Source organism: Lissotriton helveticus, assembly GCF_964261635.1.
Source record: "Lissotriton helveticus chromosome 1_1 unlocalized genomic scaffold, aLisHel1.1 SUPER_1_unloc_57, whole genome shotgun sequence".
NCBI lineage: Eukaryota > Metazoa > Chordata > Amphibia > Caudata > Salamandridae > Lissotriton > Lissotriton helveticus.
Genome location: NW_027611700.1, coordinates 1,082,873 through 1,097,535, shown reverse-complemented (window position 1 = coordinate 1,097,535; position 14,663 = coordinate 1,082,873). Strand labels below are relative to the sequence as shown.

General features: G+C 45.3%; 1 pseudogene; it reads left to right on the top strand.

Moving 5' to 3' along the window:
• The window catches only part of LOC144806255 (uncharacterized), a 93,802-nt pseudogene extending 79,395 nt beyond the window's left edge, over positions 1–14,407 (top strand).
• The last annotated feature ends 256 nt before the right edge of the window (positions 14,408–14,663 follow it).

The following is a 14,663-nucleotide window of genomic DNA, read 5'->3' as shown; positions in this document are numbered from 1 at the left end:
TGAAACTTCCACTGGTACCCTAACAACAGGGAAACATGCTTCATTAACTCTGAGGAGAATGGCTGACCGTTATCAGAATATACGACTCTAGGGAGTCCATACCTAGGGAAAAATTCACGAACCAACTGTTTGGCAGTGGTCGCGGCTGTATAATCTGGGACTGGATATGCTTCTGTCCACCTGGACAAAGCGCATACTACTACAAGGACATACTTGAAACCTCGACATCGCTCCATCTGAATATAATCCATCTGGAGGACCTCAAAAGGGTGGTCAGGGGGCTGGAAACCACCTTGTTCCACCGGGACACTTTTACCTGGGTTAAACTGACAACATATCATACAGGTACGGACTTTCTGTTTGGCTGCAGCTCGTAAATGCTTGTTGAACCAAATGTTCTGGATACTGTCTAACATAGCTTTTTCTCCTAAATGTGCTGGACTATGTGCGGTATTGATAATGACTTGAACCATAGAATCGGGGAGAAACCATGTGGCTCTACCCTTCGTTAACCATCCTTGATCTGTCTGGACCCCTCCTTGTTCAGACCATTTCTTGATTTCATCGGGAGTAGCATGTAACTGTATATCTATGACGTCTTGAGTAGGGTCCTTAACTGTCATGCATGTAGTCGGATCTGGAGTATGTGTCTGATTAACTGGAATGTCTGGAGTCTGTGCTGTAAGCTTGGCTGTGCGATCTGCTAGATCATTACCTTGAGAAATAATGTCAGTAACTTTCGTATGTGCTTTGCACTTCATGATAGCAATAGATGTCGGTAAATGTATGGCATCTAACAGGGCTTGAATAAGGAGACCATGCTGAATCTTGGTTCCATGAGAAGTCATGAAACCTCTCTCCTGCCAGAGCACTCCGAAGTCGTGTACAACTCCGAATGCGTAACGTGAATCTGTGTAAACATTAACTTTCAGGTTCTTGGCGTGTATACAGGCTTGTGTCAGGGCGACTAGCTCTGCTGCTTGAGCGGACAGGGTATCAATACGGTGTGTCTCAATAACTTTGGTGTCAGTAGTTACTGCATATGCTGCGACTAGTTCTCCTGTACTAGTTCTCATACATGAACCATCCACATAAAGTGTCAGGTCGGGATCTGGTAACGGAATATCTGTCAGGTCTTGTCTTGGCTTTGTCGTAATGTTAACTACTTCCACACAATCATGTGTGTCTGGATTTAAATTAACTGATGGTAACAGTGTAGCAGGATTCAGAACGTTGCAGCGTCTGATTTCTATGTGTGGCTGGAACAGTGTCAATTCATAACCTGTTAAACGTGCAATTGTCAAGTGCTGTGTTTGTGTTCGGTTTAAAAGAACTTCTACGGAGTGTGGAACTTGTACTGTCAGGGAATGCCCTAAAACTATGGAATCACTTTGTCTGATAGCTAGTGCTGTGGCTGCAACTGACTTGAGGCACGCAGGCAACGCCTGGGCGACTGGATCTAATGTGCTCGAAAAATAAGCACAGGGCTTGTATTGTCCTGCTTGATCTTGTGTGAGAACAGATAATGCTGTACCTTCACGTTCAGTAACGAAAAGTGTAAAAGGCTTACTGTAGTTCGGTGTAGCTAGAACTGGAGCTTGACATAGGGCTTTCTTTAACTCATTGAAACTAAGTGTATGGTCAGATGTCCAAGGGAGGACAGTCGATACGGCTGCCTCCTGTGTCGTTAACTGTATCAGTGGCTTGGCTAGAAATGCATACTGGGGAATCCATTGTCTACAATAAGAAGTAAGGCCGATAAAGGCACGTACCTCCTTCTGGGTTCTGGGCTGGGGAAGACTCGCTATTAACTGGATACGGTCGGGTGTCAACTGCCTACCCCTCTTGGACAGCAAGTGTCCTAAGTATACCACTTGCTGGACACAGAATTGAAGCTTCGAAGGTGACACCTTGTGCCCCATCTCGGCTAGAAAATACAGGACTGTAAGTGATGCTCGCTCGCAGTCACGTTCAGAACGGGCTGTGATCAGTAGATCATCGACATACTGGAGTAGGGCAGTGTCAGTTGGCATGTGAATGTTGTCTAGTTGTCTCTTGAGTGCTTGACTGTAAATACTAGGGCTTTCTGTGAAACCTTGAGGAGCGCGTGTAAACATATAGCTCCTTCCGTTTAAACAAAATCCGAAAAGAAACTGGCTGTCTGGATGAATTGGAACACTAAAAAATGCATTCTTGAGGTCAATGACAGTGAAAAACATGGCTTCGGAATCAATAGCAGTTAACAGGGAAGAAATGTCTGGGACAACTGGGTACTGAGGAATAATACATTTATTAAGCTCTCGTAAATCAATCACTAATCGATATACTGGGGGTGCATTCGGATCAGTACGTTTCATGACTGGAATGATCGGAGAATTGCATACATTGGAGTCAGTTTCTACAACTACTCCTTGAGCCATGAGCTCGTCAATAATTTTGGATAAGGCTGCTACAGCCTCAGGTGGCAATCTGTACTGTCTGATTCGTGGTAACACTACACCTGGTTTGAGAGTCACACGATGGGGTGTGATTTGCATGTAACCTACATCAGTTGGACCTTGCGCCCATAAATGCTGCGGAACATTAGACAATCTTGAATCAAAATCTCGTAATACATAGTGACCCTTAAAGTCACGTAGGAACAGACGTATTCCCTCTGGGGAACAGCAAATAACTGCACCTAATTCTTTCAGTGTCTTAATGCCTAATAGATTTTCTGGACATGTCTTAGTGAGTAACAGATCAGTAGTGCGGGACAATGGACCTACTTCTAGAGTGACTGGCTTTGATATCTCATTAACTATTGGCTTTCCTGAAAATCCAAGGGAAACATTTCTTGAGCCTGAGAGCGGAGCCCCTGGAACTTCGGCATGGCTAATTGTGGTCCTACTTGCCCCTGTATCGATCAAAAACTTTCTGTCTTTCCCCAATACTTGACTATGAACATAGGGACCTTCTTGATCTACGGGTATCTCGATGAGAGGCAAGCCTACCTCCCTCTCTAGGCTGTTTCATGAATATGGCTGATACTCTGGATACTCTGTCTGAGCATACTGGTACATCTGTGATGTAACGTGCTGTGTTGCAGCAATAGGCTGCGGTGCGGAAACTGTCTGTTGTGCATTCTGTGGCTGAGGAATCTGTGAAACTTGTTCTTGTCTAGGCGGACGTGGTCTTTCTTTAGTCTTACCAGTAGCTATGTTATGTTTCAGAACTGCACACTCGTTTATAAAATGACCTGGCTGTTTACAATAATTGCAGTTCCCTTTAACGGGAGCTGCAGGATGACTGGCTTGATTCGGACCCCTCTTCTGACTGTCTTGAGGAACAGATTGTGCAACTAGCACTTTCATTTTCGTGTCTTTCATACGTTTTCTTTCGTGTTCTTGCTCTTCCCTGATTCTATTCTGGTGATACTGGAGCATCTGGAGCATCTGGGACGGGGTATTTGCTTGCCAGGTGCTTTCGACTTTCAAAACTCGATTTTTAATTTGTGGACTTGAATTCTCGACTAATTTGGTAACGAAAAGGTGAGGGTATGACTCACTACTTGTCTTGAGACCACTGTTAATACTGAAACATTTCTCAAATCTAGAATAAAAATCACTAATATCTTCATCTTGTTTCTGTTTACAGGCTGAGATTGCATCCCAGTCTTCTTTTCTCGTTGTCAATAATCTAGGTAAAACTTGAATCAATAATTCTGGTAATTCTTTACATTTATCTCCAAGACCGGTACCTGGTACTCGTGCCTTGTCTTCAGCTTCTAGAACTGCCCAATCGATCTTTTTCTCTCCCACCTCCCATTCCTTTTCCTTTAACTTTTCATACACCCCTGCGGGTAACAGGACCTTTAACATTTTAATGATATCTGGGTAAGTGTATTCTCCCATACGGAGCATGTCTTTTAATTCTCTATGGAACCCGGCTGGATCTTTGTCATGACAGGGAATTAATTTCTTCATTTCAAGAAGTTCCATCTTTGAAATCGGAGTGTATACAAACACTCGTTGCATTACGCCACCCGCCCCTTGGACTGGGTGGACTTCTCGTAACGGATTCTGTCTGTCTATGTAAAATGATTTACTTTCTGGGGGTGAGACATGAACAAAATGCGGGTTCAGGAACGTTCTATATTTGTGGCGCTGTTCTAGAATGACACTCATTAAATCGGTACCTAGACCTCTCCATCTATACTGGAGTAACTCGTTCAGGATATCATGCAACGGACCTGGATCAGAATGTTGCCCCTCATACAGAGTAATAAGGTGTTGGATCATATACATACCCACCAGTCGTTGCTCGGCTGGGGGCAGTTTCAGAAACATTTGTGCCACTATTTCGTCTGGAAAAGTGGTAGAATCAGTAATCCATCGGACTGCTGATCGGGCTAGTTCTTGTTCATGCATGGTACTTAACTCACTATAACCGATTCGTGATTTCAGAATGTGATCGGTAGCTTGAAATACTTGTTCTAGAGAACCTTGTTCTGGTGCTGGATGATGAAAAATAGACTTGTGTTCTAGACGTAAATGGCGATCCGGAAATCTAGATTTTCCTACATACGCTATTCTGGCGGAATTCTCGTCTTCCTCTTCAGGATCAGAGATACTTTCTTTCTCGCTTACTTGTGCTGCTTTACGCTGGTCGTGTAACCTTATTATTTCTTTACGAATTTTCTTGTACATACTCTCTATGGCACCGACGGTCTTGTGCTTACCCTCGGCTATATTATCACTCCACCTTGTCAGGATTCTCATTTCGGCAGAATCTTTAGACGGGTAATCTTGTTCTCTTATTAGACAATTGATCAGGAACTTTAATATCATGAGCTGAATCTCGGCTTTCCTTTGAGACATAATCTCGCCAATACTTTCTGGATCATCCCCTGTACGGATGAAACGATATATTCTGTCTAGATCTTCTTTCATATTCGGTAAGGTGACTAGATACTCGGCCACCTTTCTTACGCGGAATGAATATAAAACCATATTATCCTCGCCTGGGACTGGATCATAGACACATTCGGCAAGGGCTTGTCTGATTTCTGCAACAGACTGATATCTAGGCGTACGCTGTGATGCTTGTGCATGTAATTCGGCTAACGTTAAACGGTTGTGTGGCGGCGGGGTTTGAGGAGGACCTCCTCCTGCGGCCCCTAAACTGGAGTCGTCTACTGAGGCTCTACGTCCTGGCAGAGTGGGAAATGGAAATGTAGGCTGGACTTGTATGACGGGCTGGACCGGGGGTACCGTAACAGGTACTCCGGTGTCTGGAAGAGCGGGAAGTGCCTGATTTACAGGGACTGGCGGAGCGCGAACAGGATTTGCATATTCTGGGACTATGTCGTCCAAGTAGGACGAAATAAAAATATCAGCTGCGGTCTGTTTGTGACGTAACTTAGTCGGAACTAATGGTGGCGGGAAATTATTGGATGCCTCTGGGGTCGCTTTTGGCACACCTTCGGCAAGAAGAGGATACATACCCTTAATGAGGGCATGCCTCTGTCTGTCTGACTGTTCGGCTTTGACTTGTTCACCTATCTCGATTAATTCTCTTTCTTGGGCTCGTTCCTGGGATTCTCTACTTAACTCTGACTTTCTGACTTCTTTCTCGGTTCTTCTATGAGCTTCCTTACGCCATAACTCGATGGCATCTTTCTGTGACTGTCTGGCTTTCTTTTTCCATAATGCTTCTTCCACTCGCATGATACATTCGGCATCCCATGTACCCGATACGGGCCATCTATACTTTTCTTCTAACTGTTTGGTATACTCTACCCATAAATCTAGATACATTATGGCGCTTATGCCATGTTTCTGATACATAAAGTGACCTGGACTGTCCCTGGGCGGGACAGGAACCGCTTCCTCTAACAGACCCTTTCTAGTTTTTAACTGACGTAACTTGGAAAATATAGGCATGACTGAACTGTAATCTGGACACAATACAATACACAATAAAAACACGAAATCACATCACACTCATACCACAACAGTAAAATACATGAAGAACATTATAAATAACAGTTCGAACAGAATATTACCTGGAATACTGAGAACAGAAACAGAACAGAATTTCTCGAGAACGGAACAGACTAGAATTACTGGATGCACTGCTGTAACAGTACGGAACATACCGGTCCCATAAAGGGACGCATCAAGACCCGTATCCACCTAGGTGAACACTTCGTTTGTGAGTCTGGGCACCACCAACCCACGGACCAGGAGTCAATTTAGATTGGTCCTGTCTAGATACTGCCCCAGCAATGGTACTCACCGGGCAGCACGGAACGGAAGGCCTCGGACTGGACTGGACTGCGGACGACGAACTTCGGACTTCAGTTACAGGTGGGCCTCCGGATACCTCGGACCTTGGACTCTCGGCTTGGGCTCTGGTCGGGACTCGCCGCGTTCCTCCACCGTCTCGTTTGGATGCTGGACCGCCTCCTCCGTCTCCTCCTTGGGCCTGAGGGATACTTGGAGCAGAAATATCTGCCAGTGCACGGTATGGTTCCGTCACGACTGCAGAGGGTCAGGGGGTCGGCGTGGCTTCACCGACGCGTGGGGAAAGGGCAAGTCCCTGTTCGGGCGCCATTATGTGGTATATAAATAAATAATACCGGATCTATTTTTGAATGAATGAATGAATAACAGATAGCTCAATAAAATAAGAGTCAAGATTCGAGGTAGTAGGAGTTTCTGCAGGTTTATTACAGCATAAGGACAGGATCAGGACAACCTGCATAGGAACAGAGGTGACAGGGCCCAGCAGGACAACTGGGGCCCAGCAGCTGCCGGGGCTTGATCTGGGATGAGCGCGCTAGCTTTTTAATAACAATACATCAACTTATATACATAGCGCAAACACATAGCATTACATTGCAGTAGGCGTAGCAGTGGGTGGAGCAGAAGGCGTGACGCGTAGCAGTCGCGAGAGATAACAGTAAAAGTAGGTGTAACTGGGAGTATACATAGACATGTGATGCAAACGTAACAGAATATGTCATGAATGGGCGGAAACATAGGAGGGGGCTACCTAAGGAGCCGGGACCTCTAACCTGGTGGTGCGCGAAAACTGGCAATGACGTGTTACTAGGAGAAGCTGGGGGCTACGAACTCTGTGCTAGGAGCAGAGACTAGAGTCTGGAGGGTCGGAGCGACATGTACCTAAACCCTATCTGGTATCTGATGTTTAGGGAACATGTTGATATAAACTAGAAGTCATGAGGGGAAAAGCTAACTTGATTCTAAGACTGGACCATGCATTATTCTACATGTAGTGCGTGATGAAGAATATTAAATGACCATTAATACAGTATTTCTCTAACGTGGAGCCGAATAGGCTAGACAATGACGGAAACTATTGATGCAGTTCAGTAGCTTAGGAATGCAAAGAAGGAGGACTGAACTGATAACTGGAACTATAACATACTTTTGGCAGACTCAGAGGCAGAGCCAAGCTGCACCGGGCACTGCGAGGCAGGAAGTAAGTGAAGGGTCGAGGATACAGGTGGGGGCTGTATCGCTCCTCAGCGAGGCTTTCAGGAGACAGGAGCTGAATCTGATGTCCGGGCCCTTTTGAGGCCTGGAAACGGGGACTTTATACTGGAATAACGTGCATACTGAGAACCGTGGCAACATTACTTTACCTAGGCCTAATATTCGTAGTATTCACGAGGACTGGAAAATAGCATACTAGAGGTGGACACAACTATAATTGTGTCTTTATCAGACATGGGGAATAACAGATGCATATTGGTCATGCACACATAACATATGATGGATGAGGCGTAGGGACACAGAACTTGGCAAAATTTACTTTTCCACATTTTATCAGCCAGGATAGCTTGACTCCAGTGGCATGGAGAGCATGGGACTCACGTCTGAGCATACCCGTCCCACTCGGGGTGACAAATGCAAAACGAACAATTGATGGACAGAATGCAGAACAATGTCATATATTCACCCCAGTACAGAGATCTGCGCCTAATTCCATTGTTGCTTTGATCACCATGCCATTCCAGTTTGGACCCAGCCATATGCAAATCAGTCTTGACTGGGGGTGAATGTTTTGATTTGCTCTGCATTCCGTCCATCAATTGTGTGTCTTTTACTTTCTCGCCCTAAGTGCACCAGGTATGCCCAGACATGGGTCCTGGGCTCACTGTGCCACTGGAATCAAGCTACCCTGGCTGAAGAGGGGTAAAACCCTGAAACTGGTCTATTCATTGCCGTTCTTGATGTCTTCCGTTAGGTTGTTGCTGTGCATGAGGGGGAACAGGTGTCGGTGCAGGTGTTGATCCATTCATTGCAGTACTTGATGTCTTCTTTTTGGTTTCTGGTATGCTTGAGGGGGGTCCAGGGTGTTGGTGCAGGTGGTGATCCATTCATTGCAGTTCTTGATGTCTTCCATTAGGTTGCTGCTCATATCCTTGAGGAGGGGTCCAAGGTGTTGATGCAGGTGGTGATGCATTCATTGCAGTTCTTGATGTCTTCTGTTAGGTTGCTACTGATATGCTTGAGGGGGTCCAGGTATCGGTGCAGGTGGTGATCCATTCATTGCAGTACTTGATGTCTTCTGTTTGGTTGCGGTATGCTTGAGGGGGTTCAGGGTGTCGGTGCAGGTGGTGATCCACTCATTGCAGTTCTTGATTTCCTCCATTATGTTGCTGCTCGTATCCTTGAGGGGGGGGGGTCCAAGGTGTTGATGCAGGTGGTGATACATTCATTGCAGTTCTTATGTCTTCGGTTAGGTTGCTGCTATTGTGCTTGAGGAGGTCCAGGGTGTCGGTGCAGGTGGTGATCCATTCATTGCAGTTCTTGATGTCTTCCATTAGGTTGCTGCTATTATGCTTGAGGGGGTCCAGGTGTCGGTGCAGGTGGTGATCCATTCATTGCAGTACTTGATGTCTTCTGTTTGGTTGCTGGAATGCTTGAGGGGGTTCAGGGAATCGGTGCAGGTGGTGATCCATTCATTGCAGTTCTTGATTTCCTCCATTATGTTGCTGCTCGTATCCTTGAGGGAGGTCCAAGGTGTTGATGCAGGTGGTGATCCATTCATTGCAGTTCTTGATGTCTTACGTTAGGTTGCTGCTATTATGCTTGAGGGGGTACAGGGTGTTGGTGCAGGCGGTGATCCATCCATTGCAGTTCTTGATGTCTTCCATTAGGTTGCTGCTATTATGCTTGAGGGAGTCCACGGTGTCGGTGCAGGTGGTGATCCATTTATTGCAGTTCTTGATGTCTCCATTAGGTTGCTGCTGTGCTTGAGGGGGTCCAGGGTGTCAGTGCAGGTGGTGATCCATTAATTGCATTTCTTGGTGTCTTCCATTAGGTTGCTGCTATTATGCTTGAGGGGGTCCAGGGTGTCGGTACAAGTGGTGATCCATTCATTGCAGTTCTTGACGTCTTCTGTTAGGTTGATGCTATGCTTGAGGGGGTCCAGGTGTCGGTGCAGGTGGTGATCCATTCATTGCAGTTCTTCAGGTCTTCCGTTAGGTTGCTGCTCGTATCCTTGTGTGGGGGTCCAAGTTGTTGATGCAGGTGGTGATCCATTCATTGCAGTTCTTGATGTCTTCCGTTAGGTTGCGGCTGTGCGTGAGGGGGTACAGGGTGTCGGTGCAAGTGGTGATCCATTCATTGCAGTTTTTGATGTCTTCCGTTAGGTTGCTGTTGTGCTTGGGGGGTCCAGGGTGTCGGTGCAGGTGGTGATCCATTCATTGCAGTTCTTGATGTCTTCCATTAGGTTGCTGCTATTATGCATGAGGGGGTCCAGGTGTCGGTGCAGGTGGTGATCCATTCATTGCAGTACTTGATGTGTTTGGTTGCTGGAATGCTTGAGGGGGTTCAGGGTATCGGTGCAGGTGGTGATCCATTCATTGCAGTTCTTGATTTCCTCCATTATGTTGCTGCTCGTATCCTTGAGGGAGGTCCAAGGTGTTGATGCAGGTGGTGATCCATTCATTGCAGTTCTTGATGTCTTCCGTTAGGTTGCTGCTATTATGCTTGAGGGGGTACAGGGTGTTGGTGCAGGTGGTGATCCATTCATTGCAGTTCTTGATGTCTTCCATTAGGTTGCTGCTATTATGCTTGAGGGAGTCCACGGTGTCGGTGCAGGTGGTGATCCATTTATTGCAGTTCTTGATGTCTCCATTAGGTTGCTGCTGTGCTTGAGGGGATCCAGGGTGTCAGTGCAGGTGGTGATCCATTAATTGCATTTCTTGATGTCTTCCATTAGGTTGCTGCTATTATGCTTGAGGGGGTCCAGGGTGTCGGTGCAAGTGGTGATCCATTCATTGCAGTTCTTGACGTCTTCCGTTAGGTTGATGCTATGCTTGAGGGGGTCCAGGTGTCGGTGCAGGTGGTGATCCATTCATTGCAGTTCTTCAGGTCTTCCATTAGGTTGCTGCTCGTATCCTTGTGTGGGGGTCCAAGTTGTTGATGCAGGTGGTGATCCATTCATTGCAGTTCTTGATGTCTTCCGTTAGGTTGCGGCTGTGCGTGAGGGGGTACAGGGTGTCGGTGCAAGTGGTGATCCATTCATTGCAGTTTTTGATGTCTTCCGTTAGGTTGCTGTTGTGCTTGGGGGGTCCAGGGTGTCGGTGCAGGTGGTGATCCATTCATTGCAGTTCTTGATGTCTTCCATTAGGTTGCTGCTATTATGCTTAAGGGGTCCACGGTGTCGGTGCAGGTGGTGATCCATTTATTGCAGTTCTTGATGTCTCCATTAGGTTGCTGCTGTGCTTGAGGGGGTCCAGGGTGTGGGTGCAGGTGGTGATCCATTTATTGCAGTTCTTGATGTCTTCCGTTAGGTTGCTGTTGTGCTTGGGGGGTCCAGCGTGTCGGTGCAGGTGGTGATCCATTTATTGCATTTCTTAATGTCTCCATTAGGTTGCTGCTGTGCTTGAGGGGTCCCAGGGTGTCAGTGCAGGTAGTGGTTCATTAATTGCAGTTCTTGATGTCTTCCGTTAGGTTGCTGTTGTGCTTGGGGTTCCAGGGTGTCGATGCAGGTGGTGATCCATTTATTGCAGTTCGTGATGTCTCCATTAGGTTGCTGCTGTGCTTGAGGGGTCCCAGGGTGTCAGTGCAGGTGGTGATGCATTAATTGCAGTTCTTGATGTCTTCATTAGGTTGCTGCTGTGCTTGAGGGGGTCCAGGGTGTCGGTGCAGGTGGTGATCCATTGATTGCAGTTCTTGATGTCTTCCGTTAGGGTGCTGCTATTATGCTTGAGGGGGTCCAGGGTGTCGGTGCAAGTGGTGATCCATTCATTGCAGTTCTTGATGTCTTCCGTTAGGTTGCTGCTATGCTTGAGGGGGTCCAGGGTGTAGGTGCCAGTGGTGATCCATTCATTGCAGTTCTTGATGTCCTCCATTTGGTTGCTGCTACACAATTCCTGAAGAGTTACTGAATTAACAGCAGCCCACACTGATCCCTCTTTTTTCACAATCAGTTCTTGTGTAACGGAAATCTTGTCCATGTGCTTCTACCTAAAACCTTATTTGTAGCATATGGGTGCTCCGTGGGTACCCTTTCTTCACTGCGTTACTCTGTGAACACTGGTAAATCATCTCCTTTCTTTGACGTTAATGAGAAGTGACATGATCAACAGAACCTTTAGTTAAATTTCAGTGTAAGGTGAAATACTCCTTGCAAAATTTCAAAGATGGTAAAGAATATAAGTAATTTACAACCTGGTAAATAGTGTTTATTCACATTCCATTATGTTTCATTTACTAATTGTGAATCTCTTTACATCCTACAGAAAGCAAGCCTTGAATGCATGAAATTATTATAAAAAATGAAGATAACATTTCAAATCTACAAAAATCAGTCCCCAACAATGAGCTCCGGTATTCAGGAAAATATCAGTGCAGTCAGCGACAGAGGAACCTGCACCTAAACTGACAGATCCTGGATGAAGCAGTCGGGGGCAGTTCAGTGGATGTTAGAGTCTGACCTGTGCACCTCCACGCCACAAGACTGATAAATTAACTCTAGAAAATAAAGGCAACAACATTCACAAACCGCCTCATGTGTCAACAGGCGTCCAACACCAGCTGTGATCATGGGAATGGTATGATGTGGTTACAGCAGTGCTCTGCTTTCTAACGTGATAACGAACCATCATTCAGTGCTCTGGGTGTATTGTGAACTCTTTCTGGCAAAACTGCAGCAACCAGTGAAAGCACAACGGAGTGGAGACAAACAACCAAAGGGTAAAGGAAAGAGGAGTTCTGCTATCTACAACACAGCAGACTGTCCCAATTTGTACCGACCAGAAGGAAGATTAATCTTTACCCACAAGCATGCAAAACCATCATTCAATCTGAAGGCACAATCACCTTCAAAGGAACATTATATATATTATGAGTGTGGCAAATATTTAATGGCTATTGCAAGTTATTGTTAAATCAGAAATCAAACGTGCAAAATACCACAAACATACAGGGTTTGAGAATAACATAAGTGCGTTATCAACCATGTTGGCCCATCAGGAAACGCAGTCATGGGATGTAGAAAAATATATCCCCGACCCACAGACACTAAGCAAGAAAGAAGAACCAGACACATGTAATGAGCACTTTAGTTTGTCATCGCTGCGAACGCACACAGGAGAAAAACCATTCAAGTGCAGTGAATGTGTAAAGAGCTTTAGTAGGTTATCAGAACTACAACGACATCAGCGAACGCACACAGGAGAAAAACCATTCAAGTGCAGTGAATGTGTAAAGAGCTTTAGTAGGTTATTAGAATTACAAAGACACCAGCGAACACACACAGGAGAAAAACCATTCAAGTGTACCAAATGTGAAAAGTGCTTTAGTCAGTCATCAAACCTACAAAGTCATCAGCGAACACACACAGGGGAAAATCCATACCATTGTACTGAATGTGCAGTGTGCTTTAGACAGTTATCACAGCTACAAAGACATCAGCTAAAACATTATGGGGAAAAACCATACAATTGCAATGAATGTGGAAGTATTTTTAGTGATTCCACAACATTAAGGAATCATCAGCGAACACACACAGGGGAAAAACCATTCACGTGCAGTGTATGTGTGAAGAAATTTAGGTGGTTATCAGAACTACGAAGACATCAGCAATCACACACAGGGGAAAAACCATTCAAGTGCAGTGAGTGTGAGAAGAGCTTTAGGCAATTATCAAACCTACAAAGCCATCAGCGAACACACACAGGTGAAAAGCCGTACCATTGCAATGAATGTGACAGTGCATTTATTGACTCTTCATCATTAAGGATTCATCAGCGAACACACAGAGGGGAAAAACCATTCAAGTGCAGTGAATGTGCGAAGTGCTTTAGTCAATCAGCATACCTAAAAGAGCATCAGCGAACACACACAGGGGAAAAACCATTCAAGTGCAGTGAATGTGCAAAGTGCTTTAGTCAATCAGCACACCTAAAAGAGCATCAGCGAACACACACAGGGGAAAAACCATTCAAGTGCAGTGAATGTGCAAAGTGCTTTAGTCGTTTTCCAGATCTACAAATACATCAGAGAAAACACACACAGGGGAAAAACCATATGTTTGCAATGAATGTGGAAGTTGTTTTAGATGTTGCTCAGCGTTAAGGATTCATCAGCGAACACAGACAGGTTAAAAACCATACCATTGCAATGAATGTGGAAGTAGCTTTAGCCATTGCTCTGCATTAAGGACTCATGAACGAACGCACACAGGGGAAAAACCCTTCGAGTGCAATGAATGTGTGAAGAGCTTCAGTCAGTTATCAAACTTACAAACACATCAGCGAAGAAACACTGGGGAGAAACCATTCAAGTGCAGTGAATGTGCAAAGTGCTTTAGTCACTTATCAAGCCTCCAAATACATCTGCGAAGACACACAGGAGAAAAACCATATAATTGCAGTGAATGTGGCAGTGCTTTTATGGTCTCTTCAAAATTAAGGATTCATCAGCGAACTCACTCAGGGGAAAAGCCATTCAAGTGCAGTGAATGTGTGAAGAGCTTTAGTCGATTATCAATTCTACGAAGACATCAACGAACACACACTGGCGAAAAACTTTACGATTGCAATGAATGTGGAAGTAGTTTCAGTGATTCCTCAAATCTCAGGATTTATCAGCAAACACACGCAGGGGCCAAGCCATTCAAGTGCAGTGAATGCGTGAAGAGCTTTAGTTGGTTATCACAGCTACAAGTACATCAGCGAACACACACAGGGGAAAAGCCCTTTAAGTGCAGTGAATGTGTGAAGAGCTTTAGCGACTCATCATCTTTCCTAAGACATCAGCGAACACACACAGGGGAAAAACCATACCCTTGCAGTGAATGTGCTAAGTGCTTTAATAGGTTATCACATCTACAAAGACATCTGCTAACACATAATGTGGAAAAAAACATACTATTGCAGTGAATGTGGCAGTAGTTTTAGTGACTCTTTAGTAGTAAGGATTCATCAGTAAACACACACAGGGCTGTGAAGAGCTTTATTAAATCAGCACACGTAAATGAGCATCAGTGAATGTGTGAAGAGCTTTAGTCGATTACCAGACCTACAGAATCTTCAGCGAATACACACAGTAAATGACATAATCGCATGAATGTGGAAGTAGTTGTAGTTACTCTTCAGCATTTAGGTATCATCAGCGAACACCCACTAGGGAAAAACC